This window comes from Triticum aestivum, chromosome 7D, assembly GCF_018294505.1.
Source record: "Triticum aestivum cultivar Chinese Spring chromosome 7D, IWGSC CS RefSeq v2.1, whole genome shotgun sequence".
Taxonomy (NCBI): domain Eukaryota; kingdom Viridiplantae; phylum Streptophyta; class Magnoliopsida; order Poales; family Poaceae; genus Triticum; species Triticum aestivum.
Window position 1 is genome coordinate 175,323,214 of NC_057814.1, and position 17,904 is coordinate 175,341,117.

Genomic DNA, 17,904 nt, shown 5'->3' on the forward strand with positions numbered 1-17,904 from the left:
AATGGCTGGTATATGCGTGGAGGAGGAGAGAGGCCTACCTCATGTATTAAGGGAGATCGATCTACCTCATGTATTAAGGGAGATCGATCTACCTCATGTATTAAGGGAGATCGATCGGCATCCATGCATATGTGCACGAGAGGAATAAGGTTGGGAGAGAGACAGAGCTAGAGTGTTGGAGGGGGTGGTAGTGGAGTTGCTTCTAACAAATGGTGGGATAGGATTGCTAGATAACCGAAGGGCGCCTACAATATCAATAAGAGAGGGGATGGCTGCCTGTCTGTGCATGTGCGTGTGAGAGACGGGTCAGGAGGCATGCACAAATGATGGGGGGGCGATATGGATGTGGTAAGAAGACATAACTACATAGGAAGATCAATCGTCCTTTGTTAGAGAAAGGAGAGACATAACTTGTTAGGTACGTCGATCGATGGGGGGGAATAGTTAAAGTCTACCTAGGTATATGTTGGGAGATCGATCGGTATACATGCATGTGTGTGTTAGAAGCAAATGAGGCACGGGGAGAAGGATAGAGAGAGAGGGATACATCTAGGAGGTGGTGCGAGAGTCATACTATATCGAGGGGGGAGAAGTGTGCGAGTACGAGATCGATGAAAAGAGTGGTGGGAGTGAGGCATGGACGGTGATAAGAGAAGAGGGGAAGCTTGTGTTTTGTGCTAGGCACACCTGGCTAGAGAGGCATATTGATCGATGTGTGCCGTAAAGAAGGAGCTGGGGGCCTACACACATCGTGGGTGAACGACCTAATGTGAAAAGACGAATTTGCGCGATGGAGCTGGAGAATGCTGAGGGAGGGTTAGAGGGATGCGGGCGTCTGCATGCATGAGAGAAAGTTAGCGCTAGCTAGATACAAAGATAAGATGATTGTGTGGGTGTAAAAGACGAATAGAGATCATACTTCATTATAAAAAGCGAATTTAGATATTTGAAGAATTTATCATAGTGTTTTAAACCGAAGCATGTGTGAATATATATAATGGCGATACACATGGTGTGGTTATGAACATGTTATACTACATATAATATATTTTATCTCTACTCTTATAAAAAACGGAGTTGTTGATGATGGTGCCATCCTGCAATATAGGCCGTCCGATTTATATCTAACGGATAGGAAGGAAACTATGGCAATTTTGAAAAAACATACCCACACCCCTCTCCATATTTGCAAATTAGGCCTCCCCTTGATCATGTTGATGTTCTGTGGAACGCATGGGCATCTTGCTAGTACTACGTATAACATATAGAACATTGATCATAATTTGGGCTAATGTGTGGCTTTTGCAGCTCTGGTCTAAATACTTGTCATAATGTAGGGGGCGGGGCACTATACTATGTGTGATAAACACGGTGTACACGTATGGAACATGGTTTAGATTATGAATATATAGTTAGTACATCAAATGTACTATTATTTGGAATCAACATCAAGTGTGTTCAAAAAATAGAATTCGAGTTCATGTAGTACACATAGTTCATATCTATCTCTATAGTAGTCATGTGGTGTGTTATTAAGGTAATACATGAATGATGGTTGAAGTTGGCAACAATCATGATTGTAGATTTGTTATTGAAATAGAGAAACGAATTCAAATTCAGTTCGAATTGCAGCGGTAGTATAGACATTTGGAATGCACTAAAACGTTGGTATGAGTAGGTTACATGCATTATACAGCAAGCAAAAAACATTTAATTGGACATAACATGGATTCATACTACCGAATAGCATTTAATTGCACTAAATTGTTGGTATGAGTAGCTTTAAATAGCATTTTTATAGTAAAACAGGGCAAGACTCTCTTTGTGTGGTGTGAATAGTTTATTTTTTCATTTTCTTTTTGGTTGAGGGAAGTGCGAATTGATTTGGTATGTACAAGTACAATATTACATGTTAGGCTTGTCCCTAAAATTCAACCCGCGCCTTGTTATATCCCGAAAATTCAGATATCGTGCTCCCAAAACTGGCGCCTTCACAACCCGCGCCTTGCTATCCCGAAATTACAACGCGCGCGAAAACTCCCTCCAGCTGCCAAATCCCGACACGCGAAATCCCCCTTCTAACCCTGAGCCGAAAGGGCCGCTAGTTCAAATCGGTGCGGGGTACTTTTGTAACACACCCTACATTTTGGACAAGCGTGTCCCTAAGTCATGGTTCACCCCTCCCATCGCCTCCTTTTTGCCATTCGAAATTCCAGGCCGCCATAACCACTCCGCTCCAGCCGCGAAACCCTACCCTCCTCCGTCCGCCACCTCACCGCTGCCCAGCCGGAGCCTCTTCCCCGACGATATCGTCCACCGCAACAGCTCGACGTCCCTCGTCCACCTCCCCGGATGAGGATCCGTCGTCCATCTCGTCATCCCTCCGGTTCAGCCGCCCCATCCTCCACCTCCAAGGAGCTGCTCCGCTGATCGCCTCGTCTATCGCGGCTGCTCCATCCCCATAGCGCCGCATTAACCTGCTCCACGGGAACGGCAGCATCCTCACCGACTCCTCGGACGAAGCCGAGGCCTACTCGGCGCCACCAAAGAGGTTGTACACTCCCGGCGCCGACGGTGCTCCATCCCGCACCCTCATGGAGTGGCTACCTTGAAACCGACGCTGCGGGCGACATCTCCACGGCGGCTCTCCCCCAATGCGAGGCCCCTTCGGCGGCGGCGTCCATACCAGCCGGATCTGCTGCTGCTGCTCCGGCTCTCGCTCGCTCGCTCGCGCTGCTGCTGCTCTGGCTCTCGCTCGCTCGCTCACACTGCAGCTGCTCCGGCTCTCGCTCGATTGCTCGCTCGCCCAGCTACTGCTGCTCCGGCTCTCGCTCGCTCGTGCTACTGCTGCTCTGGCCCTTGCTCGCTCACCCAGCTGCTGCTGCTCCAACTCTCGCTTGCTCGCGCTGCTGCTACTGCTCTCCCCCTCGCTCGTGCTGCTGCTCTGCTCCGATTTAGCTACACTTCAGTCGACTGAATCGACTTTTGGGTCAGTCGATTTTCAGGGTGTGGGGGGGGCTCACCGGAGTTAAGGAAGAACCACTCGTAGCAGGGACGGGGGCTCACCGGAGAGGTACCCCACTATCTATCTTAGGGTTCAGGGTGTGGGGCCAGGGGCCTATAGGGCTGGCCGGGGCAATGGCGGACCGGCGATGGGGAGTTGTTTCAGGGCGGCGAGGCGGCGCTGGGGCTGGCGATTCGGCCGGTGGTGGCTGGCGGCTCAGGGGGTGCAGGTTGAAGATGAACTGCAGGCCCTCCCTAAACTACATGTCAAGTGCCTCTCTGCTACCATTGCGTTCAGTTTCGATAATAACATTCAGATTCCACAGTAAATTTCAGTTTCGACAGATAAGTTCAGAGTCAACAGTTTTTACCTCATCTGTTGTAGTCAGGTGGTTTTTGGTGATGTAAATTTTACATCTATTGGAGATGCTATTAAAATCCCACTTGAGATTGACGATGTCTGTCTTTTGCTGCTTCAGCCTTGACGTCTTACGGCTCACTGGGGCTGCTCCAACGACAGAACGATCCATCACAACAGAGCAATGCCCTGGACGCCCTCTACAGATTTCTCAGATCTTCCTCCACACCTCCGACAGCCACCTCTGGCTCAACTGCTTCAGCGACCAACCCAATGATGCTGAGGTCGACACGGCTACGGAAAAGAGGTTGTACACTTGTTGCATCACTTATTACTATACATTCATGTCGACCCATTAGGGCTATTTTGGTTTGACGGAAAAACATAGCAATAGGGAATTTTCCATTGGCACTCTACTATTCAATTATTCATGCATTTTGTTGAAAGGAATGAAGCAAAACATCCACCTGGACCAAGAATGTGGTAAGGTCTATGAGCTCATTTTCTATTTTTAAGTACTATATTCTTGCGTCTTACTGTACTCTGTTCATGTAGAACAAGTGCCTAAACCTGAAGAACAACTGTTCTAATTTAAGATTCCATTGCTATCATAGTTCCAAAAAGCACTAGGCGTTAATTGTGCGTTTTGCCACCGCCTTGCACTTTACTGACCAAAGCACATGCTTATGCACAGTTATGCACAGATTAAGCGTAGTTATGCGCAATGCGTTTCGCCAACGCCTAGAGCCTAGGCGTGCTTACGCGCTCGCTTAGGCGCGCCTTTTTAACTATGATTGCTATTGTGCATACTGCTTTGCTCTTGTATCACTGTATTTACTCATACAAACTTATTTTTAAATTGAAGGATCCAATCGAAACTGCAATGGCACAGGAGGTATGTTCACGCATGTTTCTTTAACAGGCTTGCTCTTATCAATAGCTCTGCTGATTTCAATTTCAATTGTGTATACAGTTGACTTCTCATATCATGCACATTACTAGCATCACAAGAGAGCCAATAGTGTTGTTGTACATGTAGACCCATGGAACCCATCTGAAATCTTGTTGTGCCGTGTAGTTTCCCATGCTTTGTATTCTTTCACTGCTGCTTTGTCTTGAACTGATATGATTTGAACCGTGTCTCTATTTTGATTTGGCAAGACAATGTAGTGACCATAGGACATAGATATATGTTTGTTTGATGCTTTTATTATGTACTAGTACTTGGCAATAGAAGTCTTGGTAGTTTAATCCTTTCCACCTTACTAATGAATTGGTTCACCGAAATGAGTTTCATATACTAGTACATGCTAAACTGTTATGTGTCTGCTTGTTTCTTCTTTTAGAATGCTGACAGAATATTGGGGAAGAGTGCCTTATTAAGCAATGGTAAAGGAAGTAATGCAGATAAGGTTCAGGATAGTGACACATCCTTGTTGGTCTCCAACAAAGCTGATAAAACAGCTAATGAAGACTATCTCGAAGACAGTGAGACAACCCCAAAGTCATGTCTTGGTTTAGTGTTGGAGTTACTGGCCACTACCGCTTGCACAAGCTATTCAAACTCACTGTCTGAATCAGTTCGGTTTCTTGAGTCTCAACTACAAGCTGAAAGACATCGATCAGCTGTGCTGCGACAAGAAGCGGAAGGACTGCGGAAGTCCCTGGAGCATTCAGATGCATACTTTCTGGTGCAACAACAAGCGTTGGAGGATTTTAGCGCCAAACAGGACAAAGCTTGCCAGCATGGTGGATACAATGTTCCTTGAGCTCTTATGAAGTTGTTTCAGTTATGCTCTTGTTTTGCTGCCGCGTATATTTGCACTGGTGGCCAATTTTGACGGCCAATGTATGTAATATGTTGCTTTGTTCCCTATATTTGCACTGGTGGCGAATTTTGATGCCCAGTGGATGTAATATGTGTAATAGCGGTAATAGGCTAGCATTAATTGCTTGCTTATTTATTTCCTTATTGTCTTGTTTAGTTGTTTGCTTGTAGTCACTGCAGTTCTTTTTCTGTGTTTTTCTAATAATCATGGCAACAGACGGACTGTTGTAACCATGGGCCTCCTGCGGGCCGTATGATCCATGGGCCTTCTACGGGCCATAGGATCCATTGGCCTTCTATACGGGCCGTAGGATCCATGGGCCTTCTACGGGCCGTACGATCCATGGGCCTTTTACGGGCCGTAGGATCCATGGGCCTTCTACGGGGCGTATCATCATTTCGCCAATCATGGGCCATACTATTCATGGACAATAAGGGGCCGTTTATTGGCCGTATTTGATAACTCTACGAAAACATCCCAACGGTTTTTTTCGACATGAAAGCGGCCCAACGTATTAACGGGCCGCAAACGGGCCGACTGTAACCACGGGCTGAATTTAGCCCACAAGCAGAAAATGACAGTAACGGGCCGTAAGTAACCGAATGCTGGAAATGAGCCCAAGATTAAATGGGCCTTGAGAAGGCCGAAAGATATCATGGGCTGGAAACGGCCCAACGGAATAATGGGCCATTAATGGGTATAAAGTGATACACTGTTCATTACGGGCCAGTTTTACCACGGGCCGTTAAGGGGTCGAGGGTTACTAAGGGCATCATATGGGCCGAAAGACGTCATGGGCCATACATGGGCCGGAAGTTAAAACAGGCTGGAATTATATTGGACGGCCCAGATGACGCTACTGGGCCTAATTCGGATAGGCCATAAACGGGCCCTGGGATAGCGGGCTGTAAATGGGCTATATGCGAACAGGCTTGCCGTGGGCCGGCCCGCCACCTTTTGACCAAGTCAAATGGGCCGGCCTTTTCACATGAATGGGCCTCTGTTGGGCCGTGCCACGTGTCGACGTATCATAGGTGCTTTGTGTCCAATGAGTGGATGGCATCTGTCCCAACGGTGAGCCGACACGTGTTTCCTCCAGCCAATGATGAGTTTACACGTGGAAAATCCCCATTGGTCGGGGCTGTTAACGGGTTATCAGATCCAAAACCGGACCCGATAGCTTAACGGCGTTCCGTTACGGTGGATGCCACGTGTCGGTCACCTTGACGAAAGCACTTCTGTGATGCACGATTTATCGTCATGGAAGTGGACACTTCCGTGATGATAATTTTGGTAATGTCATGGAACGCTTCTACGACAGCACAGGTATGACTATCTTGATTCTGTCATAAATTTGTCATGGATGTACATGCATGACAAAAAACGCGACCTACTGTGACAAACACGTATCATCACGGAAGTGTATTTTTTTGTAGTGGCTACCCCTACTGTCACTGGGAAAGGACATCACAAGATTGAACCCAAAGCTACGCACTTCGCCCATTGCAAGAAAGATCAATCTAGTAGGCCAAACTAAACCGATAATTCGAAGAGACTAGCGAACATATCAAATCATGCATATAAGAATTCAGAGAAGAACCAAATATTATTCATAGATAAACTTGATCATAAATCCACAATTCATAGGATCTCGGCAAACACACTGCAAAAGAGTATTACATCGAATAGATCTCCAAGAACATCGAGGAGAACTTTGTATTCAGAACCAAAGAGAGAGAAGAAGCCATCTAGCAAATAACTATGGACCTGAAGGTCTATGGTAAACTACTCACACATCATCGGAGAGGCTATGGTGTTGATGTAGAAGCCCTCCGTGATCGATTCCCGCTCCGGCAGATCGCCGGAAAAGGCCCCAAGATGGGATCTCATGGGTACAAAAGGTTGCGGTGGTGGAAAAGTGGTTTCGTGGCTCCCCCTGATGTTTTTAGGGTATAAGAGTATATATAGGCGAAAGAAGTACGTCGGTGGAGCTCCGTGGGGCCCACGAGGGTGGGGGGCGCGCCCTCCCGCCTCGTGGCCGCCTCGCGGAGTTACAGACTTCAACTCCAAGTCTTCTGGATTGCTTTCGTTCCAAGAAAGATCATTGCGAAGGTTTCATTCCGTTTGGATTCCGTTCGGTATTCCTTTTCTGCAAAACACTGAAATAGGAAAAAAAAACAGAAACTGGCACTGGGCCTTCGGTTAATAGGTTAGTCCCAAAAATAATATAAAAGAGCATATTAAATCCCATTAAACATCCAAAACAGATAATATACTAGCATGGAACAATAAAAAATTATAGATATGTTGGAGACGTATCAAGCATCCCCAAGCTTAATTCCTGCTCATCCTCGAGTAGGTAAATTATAAAAACAGAATTTTTAATGTGGAATGCTACCTAATATAACTTTCAATGCAATTTTTGTGGCATGAATGTTCAGATCCGAAAGATTCAAGACAAAAGTTTAATATTGACATAAAAATAATAATACTTCAAGCATACTAACAAAGTAATCATGTCTTCTCAAAATAACATGGCCAAAGAAAGTTCATCCCTACAATATCATATAGTTTGGCCATGCTCCATCTTCGTCACACAAAATGCTCAAATCATGCACAACCCCGATGACAAGCCAATCAATTGTTTCATACTTTAGTATTCTCAAACTTTTTCAACTTTCACACAATACATGAGCGTGAGCCATGGACATAGCACTATAGGTGGAATAGAGTGGTGGTTATGGAGAAGACGGAAAAGAGGAAGATGGTCTCACATCAACTAGGCGTATTAATGGGCTATGGAGATGCCCATCAATAGATATCAATGTGAGTGAGTAGGGATTGCCATGCAACGGATGCACTAGAGCTATAAATGTATGAAAGCTCAACAAAAGAAACTAAGTGGGTGTGCATCCAACTTGCTTGCTCACGAACACCTAGGACATTTGAGGAAGCCCATCGTTGGAATATACAAGCCAAGTTCTATAATGAAAATTCCCACTAGTATATGAAAGTGACAAAATAAGAGACTCTCTATCATGAAGATCATGGTGCTACTTTGAAGCACAAGTGTGGAAAAAGGATAGTAACATTGCCCCTCCTCCCTTTTTCTCTCATTTTTTGGGGCCATCTTTTTTTGGCCTTTCTCTTTTTTGGGGGCTTCTCTTTTTTTATTTGGCCTTTCTCTTTTTTTATTTCCTCACACGAGACAATGCTCTAATAATGATGGTCATCACACTTATATTTATTTACAACTCAAGGATTACAACTCGATACTAGAACAAAATATTACTCTATATGAGTGCCTCCGGCGGTGTACCGGGATGGGCAATGAATCAAGAGTGACATGTATGAAAAATTATGAATGGTGGCCTTGCCACAAATACGATGTCAACTACATGATCATGCAAGGCAATATGACAGTGATGAAGCATGCCATAATAAACGGAACGGTGGAAAGTTGCATGGCAATATATCTCGGAATGGCTATGGAAATGCCATAATAGGTAGGTATGGTGGATGTTTTGAGGAAAGTATATGGTGGGTTTATGGTACCGGCGAGAATTGCATGGTACTAGAGAGGCTAGCAATGGTGGAAGGATGAGAGTGCGTATAATCCATGGACTCAACATTAGTCATAAAGAACTCACATACTTATTGCAAAAATCTACAAGTCATCAAAACTAAGCACTACGCACATGCTCCTAGGGGGATAGATTGGTAGGAAAAGACCATCGCTCGTCCCCAACCACCACTCATAAGGATGACAATCAAAGAAACACCCCATGCTTCAAATTTGTTACACAACGGTTACCATATGTGCATGCTACGGGACTTGCAAACCTCAACACAAGTATTTCTAAAATTCACAAATACTCAACTAGCATGACTCTAATATCACCATCTTCATATCTCAAAACAATCATCAAGTATCAAACTTCTCATAGTATTCAATGCACTCTATATGAGAGTTTTTATTATACCCATCTTGAATGCCCATCATATTAGGACTAATTTTATAACCAAAGAAAATTACCATGCTGTTATAAAAGACTCTCAAAATAATATCAGTGAAGCATGAGAGATCAATAATTTCTATAAAATAAAACCACCACCGTGCTCTAAAAAGATATAAGTGAAGCACTAGAGCAAAATTATCTAGCTCAAATGATATAAGTGAAGCACATAGAGTATTCTAACAAATTCCGATTCGTGTGTGTCTCTCCCAAAAGGTGTGTACAGCAAGGATGATTGTGGTAAACTAAAAAGCAAAGACTCAAATCATACAAGACGCTCCGAGAAAAACGCATATCATGTGGTGAATAAAAACATAGCCTCAAGTAAAGTTACCGATAGACAAAGACGAAAGAGGGGATGCCTTCCAGGGCATCCCCAAGCTTAGGCTTTTGGTTGTCCTTGAATTTTACCTTGGGGTGCCTTGGGCATCCCCAAGCTTAGGCTCTTGCCACTCCTTATTCCAAAATCCATTAAATCTTTACCCAAAAACTTGAAAACTTCACAACAGAAAACTTAACAGAAAATCTCATGAGCTCCGTTAGTATAAGAAAACAAACCACCACTTTAAGGTACTTTTATGGACTCATTTTTTATTTATATTGGAGTTAAACCTACTGTATTCCAACTTCTCTATGGTTCATACCCCCCGATACTACCCATAGATTCATTAAAATAAGCAAACAATATACGAAAAACAGAATCTATCAAAACAGAACAGTCTGTAGCAATCCGATTCATACGCATACTTCTGTAACTCAAAAAATTCTGAAAAATTAGGACGACTTAGATAATTTGTTTATTGATATACTGCAATTGGAATAAGTATTTTATCTCTCTCTGGTGATTTGTAACAATTGTTTTTGTGAGAAGAAAGTTTCTGTGTTTTTTCAGCAAGATCTAATAATTATCACCCAAGAAGATCCTATAGGTTTTACTTGGCACAAACACTAATTAAAACATAAAACCACATCTAACCAGATGCTAGATGAATTATTTACTACTAAACAGGAGCAAAAAGCAAAGAACAAAAATAAAATTGGGTTGCCTCCCAACAAGCGCTACTGTTTAACGCCCCTAGCTAGGCATTGCTAATTTTAATGATGCTCACATCAAAGACAAGAATTAAACCACAAAGAGAGCATAATAGACCACGTGATAAACACATCTAAGTCTAAAATACTTCCTATGCATAGGCATTTTATAAGCAAACAAATTATCATAGCAAGCAAAAATTAGCATATGGAAGGAAGAAGAAAGAGACGATAGCAATCTCAACATGACGAGAGGTAATTTAGTAAGATAAAAATTTCTACAACCATATTTTCCTCTCTCATAATAATTACATGTAGGATCATAGGCAAATTCAACAAAATAGCTATCACATAACATATTCTCAACACGATCCACATACATGTGAAGTTGACACTCTTCCAAAATAGTGGGATTATCATTAACTAAAGTCATGACCTCTCCAAACCCACTTTTATAAAAAAATACCATAAGATTGAACATTCTCCAAATATGTGGGATCTAAAGTTGACACTCTTCCAAACCCACTTCCAATATTATTTCAAACACTATTATCAATCTCATATTCATCATGGGGCCTAAATAAATTTTCAAGATCATAAGAAGAATCACCCCAATCATGATCATTGCAACAAGTAGTAGACATAGCAAAACTAGCATCCCCAAGCTTAGGGTTTTGCATATTATTAGCACAATTGACATCAAGATAATTTATAGTAAAATCATTGCAATCATGCTTTTTATTCAAGGAACTATCGTGAATCTCTTCATATATTTATTCATCACAATTTTCAGATTCACGAATTTCAAGCAAAACCCATAAAGCTAATCTAGTGCACTCAAATCACTAGAAATTGGTTCATCATAATTGGATCTCTTAAAAATATTAGCAAGGGGATGAGGATCCATAACTTTTAGCAAGCGAAGATGCAAGCAAAAAGAAGGCACATGGTAACACAAGATCGAACGGAAGGAGGGCGAAGAAAAGGCAAAGGTTTTCAAAAATCGTTTTAGAAGTGGGGGAGAGGAAAACGAGAGGCGAATGGCAAATAATGTAATGCGAGGGAGAAGAGTTTATGATAGGTACTTGGTATGTCTTGACTTGAGCGTAGATCTCCCCGACAACGGCGCCAGAAATCCTTCTTACTACCTCTTGAACATGCGTTGGTTTTCCCTTGAAGAGGAAATGGTGATGTAGCAAAGTAGCGTAAGTATTTCCCTCAATTTTTGAGAACCAAGGTATCAATCCAGTAGGAGATAACACGCAAGTCACCTAGTACCTGCACAAACAATCAAGAACCTCGCAACCAACGCGTTAAAGGGGTTGTCAATCCCTTCACTGCCACTCGCAAAAGTGAGATCTGATAAAGATAATAAGATAAATATTTTTGGTATTTTTGTTGTATAGATTGAAAAGTAAAGATTGCAAAATAGTAAACGAGATGTGATGTAAATAAAAGAGATGCAATATAATTAGAAAGAGACCCGGGGGCCATAGGTTTCACTAGTGGCTTCTCTCAAGATAGCATATATTACGGTGGGTGAACAAATTACTGCCGAGCAATTGATAGAAAAGCACAAATTATGAGAATATCTAGGCATGATCATGAATATAGGCATCACGTCCGTGTCAAGTAGACCGAAACGATTCTGCATCTACTACTATTACTCCACACATCGACCACTATCCAGCATGCATCTAGAGTATTAAGTTCATAAGAACAGAGTAACGCATTAAGCAAGATGACATGATGTAGAGGGATAAACTCAAGCAATATGATATAAACCCCATATTTTTATCCTCGATGGCAACAATACAATACGTGCCTTGCTGCCCCTACTGTCACCGGGAAAGGACACCCAAAGCTACGCACTTCTCCCATTGCAAGAAAGATCAATCTAGTAGGCCAAACTAAACCGATAATTCGAAGAGACTTGCGAAGATATCAAATCATGCATATAAGAATTCAGAGAAGAACCAGATATTAATCATAGATAAACTTGATCATAAATCCACAATTCATAGGATCTCGGCAAACACACCGCAACAGAGTATTACATCGAATAGATCTCCAAGAACATCGAGGAGAACTTTGTATTCAGAACCAAAGAGAGAGAAGAAGCCATCTAGCTAATAACTATGGACCCGAAGGTCTGTGGTAAACTACTCACACATCATCGGAGAGGCTATGGTGTTGATGTAGAAGCCCTCTGTGATCGATTCCCCCTCTGGAAGATCGCCGGAAATAGGCCCCAAGATGGGATCTCACGGGTACAGAAGGTTGCGGCAGTGGAAAAGTGGTTTCGTGGCTCCCCTGATGTTTTTAGGGTATAAGAGTATATATAGGCGAAAGAAGTACGTCGGTGGAGCTCTGTTGGGCCCACGAGGATGGGGGCGCGCCTACCCCCTGGGCGGGCCCTCCTGCCTCATGGCCGCCTCGCGGAGTTCCAGACTTCAACTCCAAGTCTTCTGGATTGCTTTCGTTCCAAGAAAGATCATCGCGAAGGTTTCATTCCGTTTGGATTCCGTTTGGTATTCCTTTTCTGCAAAACACTGAAATAGGCAAAAAAACAAAAACTGGCACTGGGCCTTCGGTTAATAGGTTTCTCCCAAATATAATATAAAAGAGCATATTAAATCCCATTAAACATCCAAAACAGATAATATAATAGCATGGAACAATAAAAACTATAGATACATTGGAGACGTATCACCGGTGAAAGTCCCCGTTTGTTCATGTGTTATCCAGTCGTCAGACTGCTCCGGGTGTTTGGAGCGTAGAAAATTCTTGTGTTCCTCCATATACGGAGCCGCCAAGGCGGAATTCTGTAGAACTGTGTAGTGTGATTGAGTGAGATAATGCCCGTCCATACATATTATTTGATCCCCTCCTAGCATGCCTTTTCCATCCAGTCTGCCCTTATGGCGCGATTCAGGAACACCAATCGGCTTAAGGTCAGGAATAAAGTCAATACAAAACTCAATGACCTCCTCATTTTCATGGCCCTTCGAGATGCTTCCTTTTGGCCTAGCATGGTTATGAACATATTTCTTTAAGACTCCCATGAACCTCTCAAAGGGGAACATATTGTGTAGAAATACAGGACCCAGAACGTTAATCTCTTCGCATAGGTGAACTAGGACGTGCATCATGATGTTGAAGAAGGATGGCGGGAACACCAACTCGAAACTGACAAGACATTGCACCAAATCATTCTCTAACCTTGGTATGATTTCTGGATCGATTACCTTTTGAGAGATTGCATTGAGGAATGCACATAGCTTCACAATGGCTAATCGAACATTTTTCGGTAGAAGCCCACTCAATGCAACTGGAAGCAGTTGCGTCATAATCACGTGGAAGTCATGAGAATTTAGGTTTTGGAACTTTTTCTCTGCCATATTTATTATTCCCTTTATATTCGACGAGAAGCCAGACGGTACCTTCATACTGAGCAGGCATTCAAAGAAGATTTCCTTCTCTTCTTTCGTAAGAGCGTAGCTGGCATGACCTTGATGTATGCCGTCTTTTCCGTGCAGACGTTGCTGGTTCTCCCGTGCCTCTGGTGCATCTTTTGTCTTCCCATACACGCCCAAGAAGCCAAGCAGGGTCACGCAAAGATTCTTCGTCACGTGCATCACGTCGATTGCGGAGTGGACCTCTAGGCCTTTCTAATAGGGTAGGTCCCAAAATATATATTTCTGCTTCCTCATGGGTGCACGTCCGTCAGCGTCATTCGGAATAGGTTGTCCGCCAGGACCCTTTCCAAAGATTACCTTCAAATCCTTGACCATATCATGTACATCTGCACCAGTACGGTGGCGAGGATTCGTCCGGTGATCCGCCTCACCTTTGAAATGCTTGCCTTTCTTTCTTACGGGATGCCTGCTCGGAAGAAATTGACGATGTCCCAGGTACACATTCTTCCTACAATTACCCAAATATATACTGTCGGTATCATCCAAACAGTGCGTGCATGCGCGATATCCCTTGTTTGTCTGTCCTAAAAGGTTACTGAGAGTAGGCCAATCATTGATGGTCACGAACAGCAACGCCTTTAGGTCAAATTCTTCCTGTTTGTGCTCATCCCATGCACATACACCTTTTCCATTCCACAGCTGTAAGAGTTCTTCAACTAATGGCCTTAGGTACACAGCAATGTTGTTGCCGGGTTGCTTAGGGCCTTGGATGAGCACTGGCATCATAATGAACTTCCGCTTCATGCACAACCCAGGAGGAAGTTTATACAAACATAGAGTCACAGGCCAGGTGCTATGGTTGCTGCTGTGCTCCCCAAAATGATTAATGCCATCTGCGCTTAGACCAAACCATACGTTCCTTGCGTCACCTGCAAACTCCTCCCTGTACTTTATCTATTTTTCTCCACTGCGACCCGTCAGCGGGTACTCTCAACTTTCCGTCTTTCTTACGGTCTTCTCTGTGCCATCGCATCGCCTTGGCATGCTCATTGTTTTGGAACAAACGTTTCAACCGTGGTATTATAGGAGCATACCACATCACGTTGGCAGGAATCTTCTTCCTGGGGCGCTCGCCCTCGACATCACCAGGGTCATCGCGGCTGATCTTATAGCGCAATGCACCACATACCAGGCACGTGTTCAAATCCTCATACTCACCGCGGTAGAGGATGCAGTCATTAGGGCATGCATGTATCTTCTGCACCTCAAACCCTAGAGGGCAGACAACCTTCTTTGCTTCGTACGTACTCTCGGGCAATTCGTTGTCCTTTGGAAGCATATTCTTTATCATTACCAGCAACTTCCCAAATCCCTTGTCAGATACACCATTCTCTTCCTTCCATTGCAGATATTCTAGTGTGGTGCCCAGCTTTTTCTTGTTAGCTTTGCAATTCGGGTACAACAATTTCTTGTCATCCTCTAACATGCGCTGCAACTTCTTCTTCTCCTTTTCACTTGCGCAGTTTCTCTTTGCATCGGCAATGGCCCGACCTAGATCATCAGTGGGCTCATCTGATGCCTCTTCTTCAGGTTCTTCCAGCATTGCTGGCTCAGCTTCTTCCCGCATTGCCGGCTCAGCTTCTTCCCCATTGTTATATCATCGTATTCAGGGAACCCATGCCCAGGATAGCTATCGTCGTCCTCTTGTTCTTAATTGTCTTCCATCATAACCCCTCTTTCTCCGTGCTTGGTCCAAACATTATAGTGGGGCATGAAACCGGACTCAAACAAGTGGACGTGAATGGTTCTTGAGTTAGAGTAATTGTGATCATTCTTACAGCCAGCACATGGACAAGGCATAAAACCATCCGCCTGCTTGTTTTCCTGAGCGGCAATCAGAAAAGTATGCACGCCATCAACGAACTGGGGAGAGCATTGGTCATCGTACATCCACTGCCAGCTCATCTTCATTACACAGCACCAAATAGACCAAATTAATACAAGTTCATAAAACACTTAAATGCAACATACAAATAACTCTCTAGCTAAAGCATTTAAATGCAACAAAAAATGCGATCAAGATCGCAACTAAGGTAACAATTGATCCAACAGCATAATGATACCAAGCCCCACTATCAATGGCATATTTTCTAATCTTTCTAATCTTCAAGCGCATTTTCTCCATCTTGATCTTGTGATCATCGACGACATCGGCAACATGCAACTCCAATTCCATCTTCTCCCCCTCAATCCTTTTCAATTTTTCTTTCAAATACGCTTTTTCTCTTTCAACTAAATTTAACCTCTCGACAATAGGGTCGGTTGGAATTTCCAGTTCACATACCTCCTAGATAAAAATATCTATGTCAACTTGATGGGCATAATTTGTCATAAACACGAAATGCAACAAATAGTTTTAAAAGAGAATATACCACATCCGAATCATAAGACGGACGAGGGCCGACGGGGACGGATATCAAAACCATGGCACTATGTATAACAAACAACGTACGAGTAAGATAATTATACAAGTAACTATATATCTATATCACACAAACATGATTTTTTTTAATATATAAAATATAAGAACAAGAGGCTCACCACAAGGTGGTGCCGGCGACGGTTCTGTGCGGACGATCGATGGTGGTTACGATGGAGACGGGAAGGCACTAAGTAAACCACACCTACATATGCAAACTAAGAGTTATTTTGAGCTCAAATTGCATATAAATCAAATAAACTACCACATATATATAATTCCTCCCAAATTACTAAAACCCACAAATTAATCACTATATAAAGCATTGCAAGAACTAATATAGCAATGAGAGATGAAAGCACAAAGTTGCTAACCTTTGTGATCACTAGAATGGATGGGGGCCTTCAAATCTTGACAAAATTTGGGCAAAATGTGTGATGAGCTCGAGGAGGGGAAGAACAGAGAGGAGAGGGGAAGGGGAAGAACAGGGCGAGCTCGAACGCGGGTGGACGAAGGGTTTATATATGGGATAATTGATTTTATGCCCCTACTTGGGTCACACTTGGCAGGTTTACCCCTAGTTTTCGAAAACACTTGTTCCTGCCCAAACCACTTTGCTCCTCTTATACTTTTGCCCTTTTACCGTTTGACAATCACTTTGAAAACTTCATAAGAAATTCATACTAACTCAAAAAAAGTCAAATAAGATATCAAAATGTTCAAAAAAGCATCACCTATATGTGCATGTCATTTGCATTCATGAAAAAAGTGTTGGCTAGTCCCCATTTCAGTTTTAGCTCATATCATCTTAGCACGAACAGTAAAATCTAAAAAAATTCTAAAAATTCTAAAAAAATTGGTGCAAACTTTGACCTATGTTTTGAGTGCTTGCCAAGTTTCATAAGGGAATGAAATTCGTGGAAGTCGTGTCAAAAAAACAGAAATCAATGCTCCAAAATTTCATTTTTTACCATGACTTCCATGAATGTCGTTCCCTTATGAAACTTGGCAATCACTCAAAACATTGGTCAAAGTTTGCCACCAAATGTTTTTAGAATTTTTAGATTTTTTTAGATTACTGTTCATGGTAAGATGATATGAGCTAAAACTGAGATGGGGATTGTCAAACACTTTTTTTCATGAATGCAAATGACATGCACATATTGGTGATGCTTTTCTGAACATTTTGATATCTTATGTAAATTTTTCCGAGTTAGTATGAATGTGTTATGAAGTTTTCAAAGTGATGGTCAAACGGTCAAAGGGCAAAAGCATAAGAGGAGCAAAGTGGTTTGGGTAGGAACAAGTGTTTTCGGAAACTAGGGGTAAACCTGCCGAGTGGGACACAACTAAGGGCACCAAATTAATTATCCCATATACTTGTGGGTCATCAAGAATCTTTTCTAGCGTCGTTGCCGTGGAGTGAAGCGCCTTTAGTAGGTGGAATTTGGTAAGGAAAAATTTATATAGTGTGCTGAAATTTAATGTCATTTGTTACTATGGAAAATAATCCTTTGAGGGGCTAGTTGGGGGTATCTTCACCCCGACCAGTAGAGCAAAGAGTTGCTCCTCAACCTACCGAACCTACTTCAAATGTTTACTTTGAAATTCCTTCGGGTATGATAGAGAAACTGCTAGCTAATCCTTTTACATGAGATGGCACATTACATCCTGATATGCACCTAATCTATGTGGATGAAGTTTCACTAGTAGAAAAAGGGTCAAATGTGAAGCACATTAGTGCCGGTTTGATTTTGAGTCGGCACTA